At 39.5% G+C, this 14,795-nt stretch overlaps 1 protein-coding gene across 1 annotated transcript in view; it reads left to right on the top strand.

Annotated features, from left to right (window-relative positions):
- The window catches only part of KLHL32 (kelch like family member 32), a gene marked incomplete at its 3' end in the record, with an annotated part of 230,609 nt that overhangs the window by 214,955 nt on the left and 859 nt on the right, over positions 1-14,795 (top strand). The gene's annotated exons all lie outside the window — the stretch shown is intronic.

Raw genomic sequence — 14,795 nt, 5'->3', positions numbered from 1 at the left:
TCAAAGTAGAAGAGAGAATAATAACGATAGGAAAATAATGAAGTAGGAAACAAAAATACAGTAGAAAAAATTATCAAAGGCACAAATTAGTTCTTTGAAAAATCTTGAAACTCTTTATGGGAGTCTTTAGTTAACTGAAGTCTACCTTGTACTAGAGTTTGGTCCTATCTTTTGGATAACAACAAACAAGCAAACTATTTTCTTTCAAGGAGGGCTTCCAGTCTTTCATCTGTGCATGTATTTGTCAGTCACTGTCTTTGGGGTTTCTTTTTATTTTGTTCTTTTCAGAACTGTAGAACACTGAACTGAGCAATAGGCAGTGATCTGTAATGCTGGGACCCTGGTTTTTAAGTGGTTTGGGACCCTTCATTTGACTACTTACTCAATAGAAGCAAGTTTGGGTTTATTAAAAAGATGCAAATTTTAAATATACGTATGGGTATATTTCTACTAATTGTAATGTTCAATTAGATGAAGGAATAGAAATCAAGATGGAATGGTCACTAATCATATACACTAATTAACGCTTCATGACTTCTGGTTGTTCCCAAACAAATCTGTCCTCAAAAGATGAAGAGGTGAGGTACATGTGTATATCTTAAACCACTGAGGATATTCTAGAGTAGCCTCAGAACTACAGTGATTCTAAAAAAGATGTGATTCTTAAATGTTTTAATCAATGCCTATGTTAGTGGAATAAATTTCATCTCTGAGACTGGACAGTAAAATATTCTACTATATTTGCTTTTTTAAAAAATTAGCATTATGAAAAGTTCTGTGTTCCAGTAGTCATTTTGAAGTACCAAATCAATCAGTAATTTTGCAAATGCTGTGTTTATTCCCTTGGCTGGCACAGTAGTCTCACAAAGCACAGATAAATTTGAAAAAGGCTTTTAAGAGCCTTTATTGTTTATAGATAATAAGTTCATATAAGCATATGGATTGTCACTTAAAGAGATGCTTGGAATGAAAGTCTTCATGGATAAGAGACGTTCATTTTAGTTATTCACAACTGGTTATGGTTTACATTACCATTCATTCTAAACTATGGTTGCACAATCTCAAAGACTTGTTCTTTTGGTGACTACAGAACTATTTATTTTGGTTCACTAAAAGTAAATATGTTGATGGTTGGAGAGACTAGCTACGTGTTCAAAAGGAAGCCATTTCTCTACTACTTGCTGGAAGAATATCCAACAGAGAAGAAAGATGAGAGACTGGAATAGTGTTTATGAGAAGATATTGATTAGACAGTAGAAATTCCTGAGTACCTATCAGCAGGATGAAAATTACAGGAAAGAGAGGAGACAAGATGGTGGAGTAGAAAGATGTGAGCTCACCTCTTCTTACGGAAGCACCAAAATTACAAGTAACTGCTGAACAACCACTGACAAAAAAACACTGCAACCTACCTAAAAAGTTACCCTACATCCAAAGACAAAGAAGAATCCACAGCTAGATTGTAGGTGGGATGCAACTGCGATAAAATCCAATCCCATATATGCCAGGTGTAAAATAATTATGCCACAGAAGTTCTCCTACAGGAGTGAAAGTCCTGAGTCCCACCTCAGGCCTCCCCAGCCTGGGGGTCTGGCAATGGAAGGAGGAGGCTCCAGGAAATGTGGCTGTGAAGGCCAGCAGGGTTTGACCACAGGGATTCCACAGGACTGGGGGAAACAGAAACTCCACTCCTGGAGGGCGCATACAGGGTCTTGTGCACGTCAGGACTCAGGGAAGAAGTGGTGACCTCATGAGAGACTGGGGCAGACTTACCAGCTAGTATTATATTGGAGGGTCTCCTGCAGAGGCAGGGGGCGGCTGACTCACTGCTGGGACAAGGACACTGGCGGTGGTAGTCTGGGGTGTACTCATTGCTGTGAGTCCTCTTGGAGGCCTCCATTTTCTCACCAAGACCTGGCCCCAACCAACAGTCTGTAGTTCCAATGCTGGGACGTCTCAGGACAAACAACCAACAGGGCAGGAAAACAGACCCACACATCAGCAGAGAGGCGCTTAAAGTCTTCCTGAATAAACAGGTAGCTGATAAACACAGCCCCTGACATGGTCCATCCCACCAGAGGGACAAGACCAAGCACCACCCACGAGTGGGCAGGTACCAGTCCATGCCACCAGGAAGCCTGTACAAGCCTCTTAGCCTCATCCACCAGAGGGCAGACAGCAGAAGCAGGAACTACAAACATGTAGCCTGTGAAACAGAAATTGCAATCACAGAAAGTTAGACAAAATGAGATGGCAGAGGAATATGTCCCAGATAAAGGAACAAGATAAAAACCCCAGAATAACAAAGTGAAGTAGAGGTAGGCAATCTACCTGAAGAAGAATTCAGAGTAATAACAGTAAAGATGATCCAAGATCTCGGGAAAAAAAGAGTGGAGGCACAGATTGAGAAGATACAAGAAATGTTTAACAAAGACCTAGAACTAAAGAAAAAACAAAGGGATGAACAATACAATAACTGAAATGAAAAATACACTAGAAGGAATCAATAACAGAATAACTGAGGCAGAATGGATAAGTGAGCTGGAAGACAGAATGGTGGAAATCACTGCTACAGAACAGAATAAAGAAAATAAGAATGAAAAGAAATGAGGACAGTCTAAGAGACCTCTGGGACAACATTAAATGCACCAACATTCACATTATAGGGGTCCCAGAAGGAGAAGAGGGAAAGAAAGGGTCTGAGAAAATATTTGAAGAGATAATAGCTGACAACTTCCCTAACATGGGACAGGAAACAGTCACCCAAACCTAGGATGTGCAGAGAGTCCCAGGCAGGATAAACCCTAGGATGAACACACTGAGACACATAGTAATAGAACTGACAAAAATTGAAGACAAAGAGAAAATATTAAAAGCAACAAGGGAAAAAGCAACGGATAACATACAAGGGCACTCCCATAAGGTTATCAGCTGATTTCTGCAGAAACTGCAGGCCAGAAGGTGTGGCACCATATATTTAAAGTGATGAAAGGGAAGAAGCTACAACCAAGAATACTCTAACCAGCAAAGCTCACATTCAGATTGGACAGAGAAATCAAAAGCTTTACAGAGAAGCAAAAGCTAAGAGAATTCAGCACCACCAGACCAGCTTTGTAACCAATGCTAAAGGAAATTCTCTAGGTGGAAAAGAAAAGGCCACAACTAGAAACAAGAAAATTATGAGTGGGAAAGCTCACCGGTAAAGGCTAACATACAGTAAAGGTAGGAAATCATCTGCACACAAATACGATATCAAAACCAGCAACTGTGAGAAGAGGAGAGCACAAAAGCAGGATATTGGATATCCATTTGAAATTAAAAGACCAGCAACTTAAAACAATCTTGTTTATATATAGATGGCTATATCAAAACCTCATGGTAACTGCCAACCAAAAATCTACAATACATACACACACAAAAAAGAAAAAGGAATCCAAATAAAACCCTGAAGGCAGTCATCAAATCACAAGAGAAGAGAAGAGAAGAGGAAGGGAAGAAAAAAGACCTACAAAAACAAATCCAAAACAATTAACAAAATGGCAGTAAGAACATACGTATTGTACAGGGTTGAAGATGGTGGAGAAGGATGTGCTCTCACTCCCTCTTGCAAGAGCACTGGAATCACAACTAACTGCTGAACAATCATTGATAGGAAGACACTGGAACTCACCAAAAAAGATACCCCACATCCAAAGACAAAGGGGAAGCCATAATGAGACTGTAGGAGGGGCGCAATCACAATAAAATCAAATCCCATAACTGCTGGGTGGGTGACTCACAAACTGGAGAACACTTATACCACAGAAGTCCACCCACTGGAGTGAAGGTTCTGAGTCCCAGGTCAGGCTTCCCAACCTGGGTGTCCTGCAACGGGAGGAAGAATTGCTAGAGAATCAGACTTTGAAGGCTACTGGGATTTGATTGCAGGACTTTGACAAGACTCGGGGAAACAGAGACTCCACTCTTGGAGAGCACACACAAAGCAGTGTGCACATCAGGACCCAGGGGGAAGGAGAGTGACCCCATAGGAGACTGAACCAGACCTACCTGCTAGTGTTGGTGGGTATCCTGCAGAGGCGGGGGGTGGCTGTGTCTCACCATAAGGACGGACACTGGCAGCAGAAGTTCTGGAAGTACTCCTTGGTGTGAACACTCCCAGATGCCACCATTAGCCCCAACAAAGAGCCCAGGTAGGCTCCAGTGTTGGGTCACCTCAGGCCAAACCAACAAGGAGGGAACCCAGCCCCACCCATCAGCAGACAAGCGGATTAAAGTTTTACTGAGCTCTGCCCACCAGAGCAACAGCCAGCTCTACCCCCCACCAGTCCCTCCCATCAAGCAACTCGCACAAGCCTCTTAGATAGCTTCATCCACCAGAGGGCAGACAGCAGAAGCAAGAAGAACTACAATCCTGCAGCCTGTGGAACAAAAAGCACATTCACAGAAAGATAGACAAGATGAAAAGGCAGAGGGCTATGTACCAGATGAAGGAACAAGATAAAAACGCCAGAAAAACAACTAAATAAAGTGGAGATAGGCAACCTTCCAGAAAAAGAATTCAGAATCATGATAGTGAAGATGATCCAGAACCTTGGAAGAAGAATGGAGGCAAAGATAAAGAAGATGCAAGAAATGCTTCACAGAGACCTAGAAGAATTAAAGAACAAACAAACAGAGATGAACAATACAATAACTAAAATGAAAAACACACTAAAAGGAATCAATAGCAGAACAACTGAGGCAGAAGAACGTATAAATGACCTGGAAGACAGAATGGTGGAATTCACCGCCATGGAACAGAATAAAGAAAAAAGAATGAAAAGAAATGAAGACAGCCTAAGAGACCTCTGGGACAACATTAAATGCACCAACATTCGCGTTATAGGGGTCCCAGAAGGAGAAGATAGAGAGAAAGGACCAGAGAAAATATTTGAAGAGATTATAGTCGAAAACTTACCTAATATGGGAAAGGAAATAGCCACCCAAGTCCAGGAAGCACCAAGAGTCCCATACAGGATAAACCCAAGGAGAAACAGGCCAGGACACATAGTAATCAAATGGCAAAAGTAAAAGACAAAGAAAAATTATTGAAAGCAGCAAGGGAAAAACGACAAATAACATACAAGGGAACTCCCATAAGGTTAACAGCTGATTTCTCAGCAGAAACTCTACAAGCCAGAAGGGAGTGGCAGAATCCAACAACACATTAAAAGGACCATACACCATGATCAAGTGGGATTTATCCCAGGGATGCAAGAATTCTTCAATATATGCAAATAAATCAATGTGATACACCATTTTAAGAAACTGAAGAATAAAAACCATATGATCATCTCAATAGATGCAGAAAAAGCTTTTGATAAGTTTCAACACCCATTTATAATAAAAACTCTCCAGAAAGTGGGCATAGAGGGAACCTACCTCAACATAATAAAGGCCATATATGACAAACCCACAGCAAACATCATTCTCAATGGTGAAAAACTGAAAGCATGTCCTCTAAGGTCAAGAACAAGACAAGGATGTCCACTCTCACCACTATTATTCAGCATAGTTTTGGAAGTCCTAGCCACATGAATCAGAGAAGAAAAAGAAATAAAAGGAATACAAATTGGAAAAGAAGAAGTAAAACTGTCACTCTTTGCAGATGACACGATACTATACATAGAGAATCCTAAAGATGCCACCAGAAAACTACTAGAGGTAATCAGTGAATTTGGTAAAGTTGCAGGATACAAAATTAATGCACTGAAATCTCTTGCATTCCTATACACTAAAAACAAAAGATCAGAAAGTGAAATTAAGGAAACAATCCCATTCACCATTGCAACAAAAAGAATAAAATACCTAGAAATAAACCCTCCTAAGGAGGTAGAAGACCTGTACTCAGGAAACTATAAGACACTGATGAAAGAAATCAAAAATGACACAAACAGATGAAGAAATATACCATGTTCTTGGATTGGAACAATCAATATTGTGAAAATGACTATACTACCCAAAGCAATCTACAGATTCAATGCAATCCCTATCAAATTACCAATGGCATTTTTTACAGAACTAGAAGAAAAAAATCTTAAAATTTGTATGGAGACACAAAAGACCCCAAATAGCCAAAGCAGTCTTGAGGGAAAAAAATGGAGCTGGAGGAATCAGACTCCCTGACTTCAGACTATACTACAAAGCTACAGTAATCAAGACAATATGGTACTGTCACAATAACAGAAATACAGATCAATGGTACAGGATAGAAAGCCCAGAGATAAACCCACGCACCTATTTTCAACTAATCTATGACAAAAGAGGCAAGGATATACAATGGAGAAAAGACAGTCGGGGAAAACTGGACAGCTACATGTAAAAGAATGAAATTAGAACACTCCCTAACACCACACACAAAAACAAACTCAAAATGGATTAGAGACCTAAATGCAACTGGACATTATAAAACTCTTAGAGGAAAATATATGAAGAACACTCTTTGACATATGTCACATCAAGATCGTTTTTGATCCACCTCCTAGAGTAATGGAAATAAAAACAAAATTAAACAAATGGGACCTAATGAAACAAAAGCTTTTGCAAAGCAAAAGAAACTACAAACAAGACGAAAAGACAACCCTCAGAATGGGAGAAAATATTTGCAAATGAATCAATGGAGAAAGGATTCATCTTCAAAATATATAAACAGCTCATGCAGCTCAATATTAAAAAAACAAACAATCTGATTGAAAAATGGGTAGAAGACCTGAATAGACATTTCTCCAAAGAAGACATACAGATGGCCGAGAAGCACATGAAAAGCTGCTCAACATCACTAATTATTAGAGAAATGCAAATCAAAACTACAATGAGGTATCACCTCACACCAGTCAGAATGGGCATCATCAGAAACTCTACAAACAACAAATGCTGGAGAGGGTGTGGTGAAAAGGGAACCCTCTTGCACTGTTGGTGGGAATGTAAATTGATACAGCCACTTTGGAGAACAATATGGAAGGAAGTTCCTTAAAAAACTAAAAACAGAACTACCATATGACCCAGCAATCCCACTACTGGGCATATACCCAGAGAAAACCATAATTCAAAAAAACACATGCACCCCAATGTTCATTGCAGCACTATTTACAATAGCCAGGTTATGGAAGCAACCTAAATGCCCATCGACAGACGAATGGACAAAGAAGATGTGGTATATTATATACAATGGAATATTACTCCACCATAAAAAGGAATGAAATTGGGTCATTTTAGAGATGTGGATGAATCTAGAGACTGTCATACAGAATGAAGTAAGTCAGAAAGAGAAAAACAAATATCGTATATTAATGCATATGTGTGGAATCTAGAAAAATGGTACAGATGAACCAGTTTGCAGGGCAGAAACTGAGACACAGATGTAGAGAACAAACGTATGGACACCCAGGGTGAAAAGTGGCAGGGGGTGGTGGTGTGATGAATATGGAGATTGGGGTTGACATGTATACACTGATGTGTATAAAATGGATGACTAAAAAGAACCTGTTGTATAAAGAAATAAAGTTGAAAAAAAAAGAACATATATATCGACGATTACCTTAAATGTAGATTAGATGCTCCACCCAAAAGACACAGATTGACTGAATGGATACAAAAACAAAACTCATATATATGCTGTCTACAAGAGACCTTCTTCAGATCTAGGGACACATACAGACTGAAAGTAAGAGGATGCAAAAATGTATTCCATGCAAATGCAACTCAAAAGAAAGCTGGAGGGCTTCCCTGGTGGCGCAGTGGTTGAGAGTCCGCCTGCCGATGCAGGAGATATGGGTTCGTGCCCCGGTCTGGGAGGATCCCACGTGCTGCGGAGCGGCTAGGCCCGTGAGCCATGGATGCTGAGCCTGTGCGTCTGGAGCCTGTGCTCCACAACGGGAGAGGCCACAACAGTGAGAGGCCTGTGTACGGCAAAAAAAAAAAAAAAAAAAAAAAAAAAAAAAAAAAAGAAAGCTGGAGTAGCAGTATTCATATCACACAAAATACACTTTAAGATAAAGATTGTTACAGGAGACAAAGAAGGACACTACATAATGATGAAGGGATCAATGCAAGAAAAAGATATAGCAACTGTAAATATATATGCACCCAACATAGGAGAACCTCAATTTATAAGGCAAATACTAACAGCCATAAAAAGGGAAATCAACAATAATACTGGGAGACTTTCACACCCCACTTTCATCAATCGATAGATTATCCACACAGAAAATCAATAAGGAAAACACAGGTTTAAATGACACATTAGATCAGGTGTACTTAATTGATATTTATAGAGCATTCCATGCAAAAGCAGCAGAGTACACATTCTTTTCAAGTGCACATGGAACACTCTCCAGGATTGAGCACATGCTGGGCCAGAAAACGAGCCTTGGTAAATTCAATAAAATTGAAATCATATCAAGCATCTTCTCTGACCACAACATTATGAGATTAGAAATCAACTACAAGAAAAAAAAACTGAAAACCACAAATATGTGGAAACTAAACAATATGCTACTAAACAACCAATGGATCACTGAAGAAATCAAAGAGGAAATAAAAAAATACCTAGAGACAAATGAAAATGAAAACATGATTATCCAAAACCTATGGGACACAGCAAAAGCACTTCTAAGAGGGAAGTTTATAGCGATACAAGAAAAAAATCTCAAATAAACAACTTGGTCTTACACCTAAAGCAACTAGAGAAAGAAAAACAAAACCCAAGGTTAGTAGAAGGAAAGGAATCATAAAGATCAAAGCAGAAATAAATGAAATAAGAGATGAAGAAAACAACAGAAAAGATCAATGAATCTAAAAGCTGGTTTTTTGAAAAGATAAAGTTGAAAAACTTTAGCTAGACTCATCAAGAAAAAGAGGGACAGGGTTCAAATCAATAAAATAAGAAAAGAAAAAGTTAACAGTGGGCACCTCAGAAATACAAAGGATGATAAGAGATTACTACAAGCAGCTATGTGTCAATAAAATAGATAACCTGGAAGAAATGGACAAACTCTTAGAGATGTACAACCTCCCAAAACTAGACCAGAAAGAAATAGAAAATATGAACAGACCAATCCAAAGTACTGCAATTGAAACTGTGATTTAAAAACTCCCAACAAACAGAAGTCCAGGACCAGAGAGCTTCACAGGTGAATTCTACCAAACATTTAGAGAAGAGTTAACACCTATCCTTCTGAAACTATTCCAAAAAAATTGCAGTGGAAGGAACACTCCCAAGTTCATTCTACGAGGCCACCATCACCCTGATTCCAAAACCAGATAAAGTTATCACAAAAAATAGAAAATTACAGGCCAATATCACTGATGAACATAGATGCAAAAATCCTCAAAATACGAGCAAATCAAATCAAACAATACATTAAAAGGATCATACATCATGATCAAATGTACACCATGATTTACTCCAGGGATGCAAGGATTCTTCAATATATGCAAATCAATCAGTGTAATACAGCACATCAACAAACTGAATAAAAACCATATGATCATCTCTGTAGATGCAGAAAAAGCTTTTGACAAAATTCAACACCCATTTATGATAAAAACTCTCCAGAAAGTGAGCATAGAAGGAACATACCTCAACATAATAAAGGCCATATTTGACCAACCTACAGCTAACATCATGCTCGACAGTGAAAAGTTGAAAGCATTTCCTCTAAGATCAGGAACAGGATAAGGATGCCCACTCTTGCCACTATTAGTCAACATAGTTTTGGAAATCCTAGCCATGGCATTCAGAGAAGAAAAATAAATAAAAGGAATCCAAATTGGAAAAGAAGTAAAACTGTCACTGTTTGCGGATGACATATTATACATAGAAAATCTAAAGATGCTACTAGAAAACTACAAGAGCTCATCAATGAAATGGGTAAAGTTGCAGGATACAAAATTAATACACAGAAATCGTTTGCATTCCTATACACTAACAATGAAAGATCAGAAAGAGAAATTTAAAAAAAATCCATTTACCATAGCATCAAAAAGAATAAAATACCTAGGAATAAGCCTACCTAAGGAGGCAATAGACCCGCACTCTAAAAACTATAAGATGCTGATAAAAGAAATCAAAGATAACACGAACAGATGGAAAGATATACCATGTTCTTGGATTGGAACAATCAATACTGTCAAAATGACTGTACTACCCAAGGCAATCTACAGGTTCAATGCAATCCCTACCAAATTACCAATGGCATTCTTCACAGAACTAGAACAAAAAATCTTAAAATTTGTGTGGGGACACAAAAGACCCCAAATAGCCAAAGCAATCTTGAGAAAGAAAAATGGAGCTGGAGGAATCAGGTTCCCTGACTTCAGACTGTACTACAAAGCTACAGTTCAAAACAGTATGGTAGTGGCACAAAAACAAATATAGATCCATGGAACAGGATAAAAAGCCCAGAAATAAACCCATGAACCTATGGTCAATTAATATATGATAAAGGTGGCAAGAATATACAATGGAGAAAGGACATTCTCTTCAATAAACGGTGCTGGGAAAACTGGACAGCTACATGCAAAAAAAATGAAATTAGAATATTCTTTAACACCATACACAAAAATAAACTCAAAACGGATTAAAGACCTAAACGTAAGACTCGAGACTATAAAACTCTTAGAGGAAAACATAGGCAGAACACTCTTTTACATAAATCACTGCAATAGCTTTTTTGATCCATCTCCTAGAGTAATGGAAATAAACACAAACAAATGGAACCTAGTTAAACTCAAAAGCTTTTGCACAGCAAAGGAAACCATAAACAAAACGAAAAGACAACCCACAGAATGGGAGAAAATATTTGCAAATGATGTGGCCAACAAGGGGTTAATCTCCAGAATTTTCAAACAGCTTATGTGACTCAATATCAAAAAACAAACAACCCAATCAAAAAATGGGTAGAAGGGGCTTCCCTGGTGGTGCAGTGGTTGAGAGTCTGCCTGCTGATGCAGGGGACACGGGTTTGTGCCCCGGTCCGGGAAGATCCCACATGCCGCGGAGCGGCTGGGCCCGTGAGCCATGGCTGCTGAGCCTGCACATCCGGAGCCTGTGCTCCACAATGGGAGAAGCCACAACCGTGAGAGGACTGTGTACCGCAAAAAAAAAAAAAAGGGCAGAAGACCTAAATAGACATTTCTCCAAAGAAGACATACAGATGGCCAAGAGGCACATGAAAAGATGCTTAACATTGCGAATTATTAGAGAAATGTAAGTCAAAACTACACTGAGATATCACCTTCCACCAGTCAGAATGGCCATCATCAGAAAATCTAGAAACAATAAATGCTGGAGAGGGTATGGAGAAAAGGGAACCCTCCTACATCGTTGGTGGGAGTGTAAATTGATACAGCCACTATGGAGAACAGTATTGAGGCTCCTTAAAAAACTAAAAATAGAGCTGCCATGTGATCCGGCAATCCTACTCCTGGGCATAAATCTGGAGAAAAACATGGTTTGAAGGGATACATGCCCCCATTGTTCACTGCAGCACTGTTTACGATAGCCAAGACATGGAAGCAACCTAAATGTCCATTGACAGTTGAATGGATAAAGATGTGGTACATATATACAATGGAATATTACTCAGCCATTAAAAAGAATGAAATAATGCCATTTGCAGCAACATGGATGGACCTGGAGACTATCATACTAAGTGAAGTAAGTCAGACAGAGAAAGACAAATATATGATATCGCTTATATGTGGAATCTAAAAAGAAATGATACAAGTGAACTTATTTACAAAACAAAAACAGACTCACAGACAGAGTACAAACTTATGGTCACCAGGGATGACAAAGGGTGGGGGGAGGGATAGATTGGGAGTTTAGGACTGACATGTCCACACTGCTAAATTTAAAATAGATAACCAACAAGAACCTACTGTATAGCACAGGGAACTTTGCTCAAGTCTGTAAGAACCTAAATGGGGAAAGAATTTGATAAATAATAGATACATGTATATGTATAACTGAATCACTTTGCTGTACACCTGAAACTGACACATTGTTAATCAACTATAACTCCAATACAAAATAAAAATTAAAAAAAATTTTAAGCTCCAAAGCATTGAATAAATTCTGAGATGTGATTTGTGAGGGGAAAAAAAAAAAGAGAATTACAGGTCAGAGTGGTGGAGAAAATAGTATAGATGTTAAAAATACCAAAGTTTAAATTTTTCGTAAGTCACAAATCTATAGTATTCTTGGATTCTAAGTGCACTGCTGGCTAAGATTAATGAAGGTCACACTTAAATAGTTCACAGATTGGTCTGTTAACATCCAGAAGGACTAAAGTAATTTTCTTTGGTCTTGAAAATACCAGCCAATAACCTCTCTCATTAGACTGACCCTTCTGGATTCTAATCAAAGCTTATTTAACTGTCATTTGTAGGATTCAGCCACAAGCCTGTCAAATGTTGAGAAAGCATACTGTTCTATTTTTTTCTACTACTTGATTTAGCACAGACTATTTGATCCATTTCAAGGGCAACCCAAATAAGAGAAAGGCTGAGGTGCTCTTAAACTAATACTTGTTCAAAGATGGAGATTTGGACTTGTTAGTAATACTGACCCATGTAAAATATAAAAAAATAGATTCCTGAGGAAAGTCAGGTGCTCTTCTTTATTCAGTGGGTGTGTAAGCAAATGTCTGGCACAGAGGTTGACTCTAATCTGGACGCTGTGGATGACAAGCAGCAGGTAAAGGAACAGCTGCCTAAGTGTGCAAGTGATTAGTCTGTGTTGCCAGATCACCTCCACTGCTCTTCATTTATGATTACTTCTTTTTGGCTGGAGGATATGCTGCCAAGCCGGCATCTCCTTCTCCCAAATGCCTTCTTTCTGCCAGTTTACAGGGGAGTGTTTTGGAGAAAAACTGCCAACACTTCCTTTCCCATCTTACAGATTAAATAAATTGCATCTGCTTAACACACACAGCCTCTGTTGGCCCAGGGAACCAGACAAGCTGTTTGGACAGTGACCTCAACTGATATTTTGTGTTCTAGAAATGTATTCAGTTGAGGAAGGGATACCACGAATGGCATGAAAACCTTGCTCTTTCTTGGGTTGCAACCTTGAGCCCAAGTACTGGCTCCACCACCACTTACTAGCTGTGTGCTCCTGAGCAAGTCATTGAACATTCTTTGTATCTCAATTTTCTTCTCTGTAACCGGAACAATAATCTTATTTGAGGTAAATATTGAAAGACCTCTACTTCCTTATTTAATGAAATACTAGTCAAAATCCCATTGTAATTTTCCTTTTTCTCACAGGGTGGGGGAGTAATACTTGTCAAATTGATCTTGAAGTTTCTCCAGGAAAGGAAAAATACAAGAAGAACCAAGAAATGCTTGAAAATGAATGGGGGAGACATGCCCTACCCAGTCAAAATAACTAAATGTGGTACTGCGGGAAGGTACATAAATCATTGAAAGAGAGAACAAAGAAAAATTTATATGTTGCATATACTAGAGCTATTTAAAATTAATAGTGACAGGGCATATTGTTCAACAAATGGGATGGGACAGCTAAATGTCCATTTGGGAAAAAAAGCTACAAGGTTTGATATTTTATTCTAGACTTTAGTTATTTCCTCCTTTATGAGCTTGGATCCCCAAATCTCAAGGGCTTCTTTCATCTAAAATAATGCATTATTACATTAAAGGCTTAAGAATTATCCACTTAGAGCATGACTTCCCTGGTGGCTCAGTGGTTAAGAATCCGCCTGCCAATGCAGGGGACACAGGTTTGTTCCCACATGCTGTGGAGCAACTAAGCCCATGCACCACAACTACTGAGCCTGCGCTCTAGAGCCCGTGAGCCACAACTACTGAGCCCGCATGCCACAACTACTGAAGCCCACACGCCTAGAGCCCGTGCTCCGCAACAAACAAGATAAGCCACCACAATGAGAAGCCCGCACACTGTAACGAAGAGTAGGCCCCGCTCGCCGTAACTAGAGGAAGCCTGCATGCAGCAACGAAGACCCAACGCAGCCAAAAATAAATTAATTAATTAAAAAAAAGAATTATCTACTTAGGTGACAGATGAAGGCATGCGAGTGGACAAGATCATTGAAGAAGAGTACCAAGGGGTCTGTGGTTGGAATATTGGGGCATACCTACATTTAGGATGCAGATGGAAGAAGTGGACCAAAGGTGGCCTGCGTCAATGACCAACTTATTTTTTTAAGTCATAGAACCCAAGGGAGGAAAGGTTTTAAACAAAGGTAGCTCGGTCTGTGCTCTGTGGTTACCTAGATGGGTGGGATGCAGGGGGAGGGAGGTCCAAGAGGGAGGGGATATATGTATACATACAGCTGATTCGCCTCGGTGTACAGCAGAAACTAACACAACATTGTAAAGCAATTATACTCCAATAAAAAATTAATTAAAAAAAATGAAGGTTGAGGAAGGTCATGTGAAAAGAGGTTAAGATGATTGAAGGCTGGAAGGAACATTATGGGTTAGACACGTAGGACATGACCAGCTTTTCTCAAGAAAGAATTTTCCTAGTAGTAAGATTAAACCAGGGGCTTCCCTGGTGGCGCAGTGGTTGAGAGTCTGCCTGCCGATGCAGGGGACATGGGTTCGTGCCCCGGTCCGGGAAGATCCCACGTGCCACGGAGCAGCTAGGCCTGTGAGCCATGGCCGCTGAGCCTACGCGTCCGGAGCCTGTGCTCCGCAACGGGAGAGGCCACAACAGTGAGAGGCCCGCGTACCGCAAAAAAAAAAAAAAAAAAGTTTAAGCCAGCTTT

This window comes from Leucopleurus acutus, assembly GCF_964270905.1.
Source record: "Leucopleurus acutus genome assembly, chromosome: 15".
NCBI lineage: Eukaryota > Metazoa > Chordata > Mammalia > Artiodactyla > Delphinidae > Leucopleurus > Leucopleurus acutus.
The sequence above is the reverse complement of the archived record's forward strand: the minus strand, read 5'-3'. Positions and strand labels throughout refer to the sequence as shown.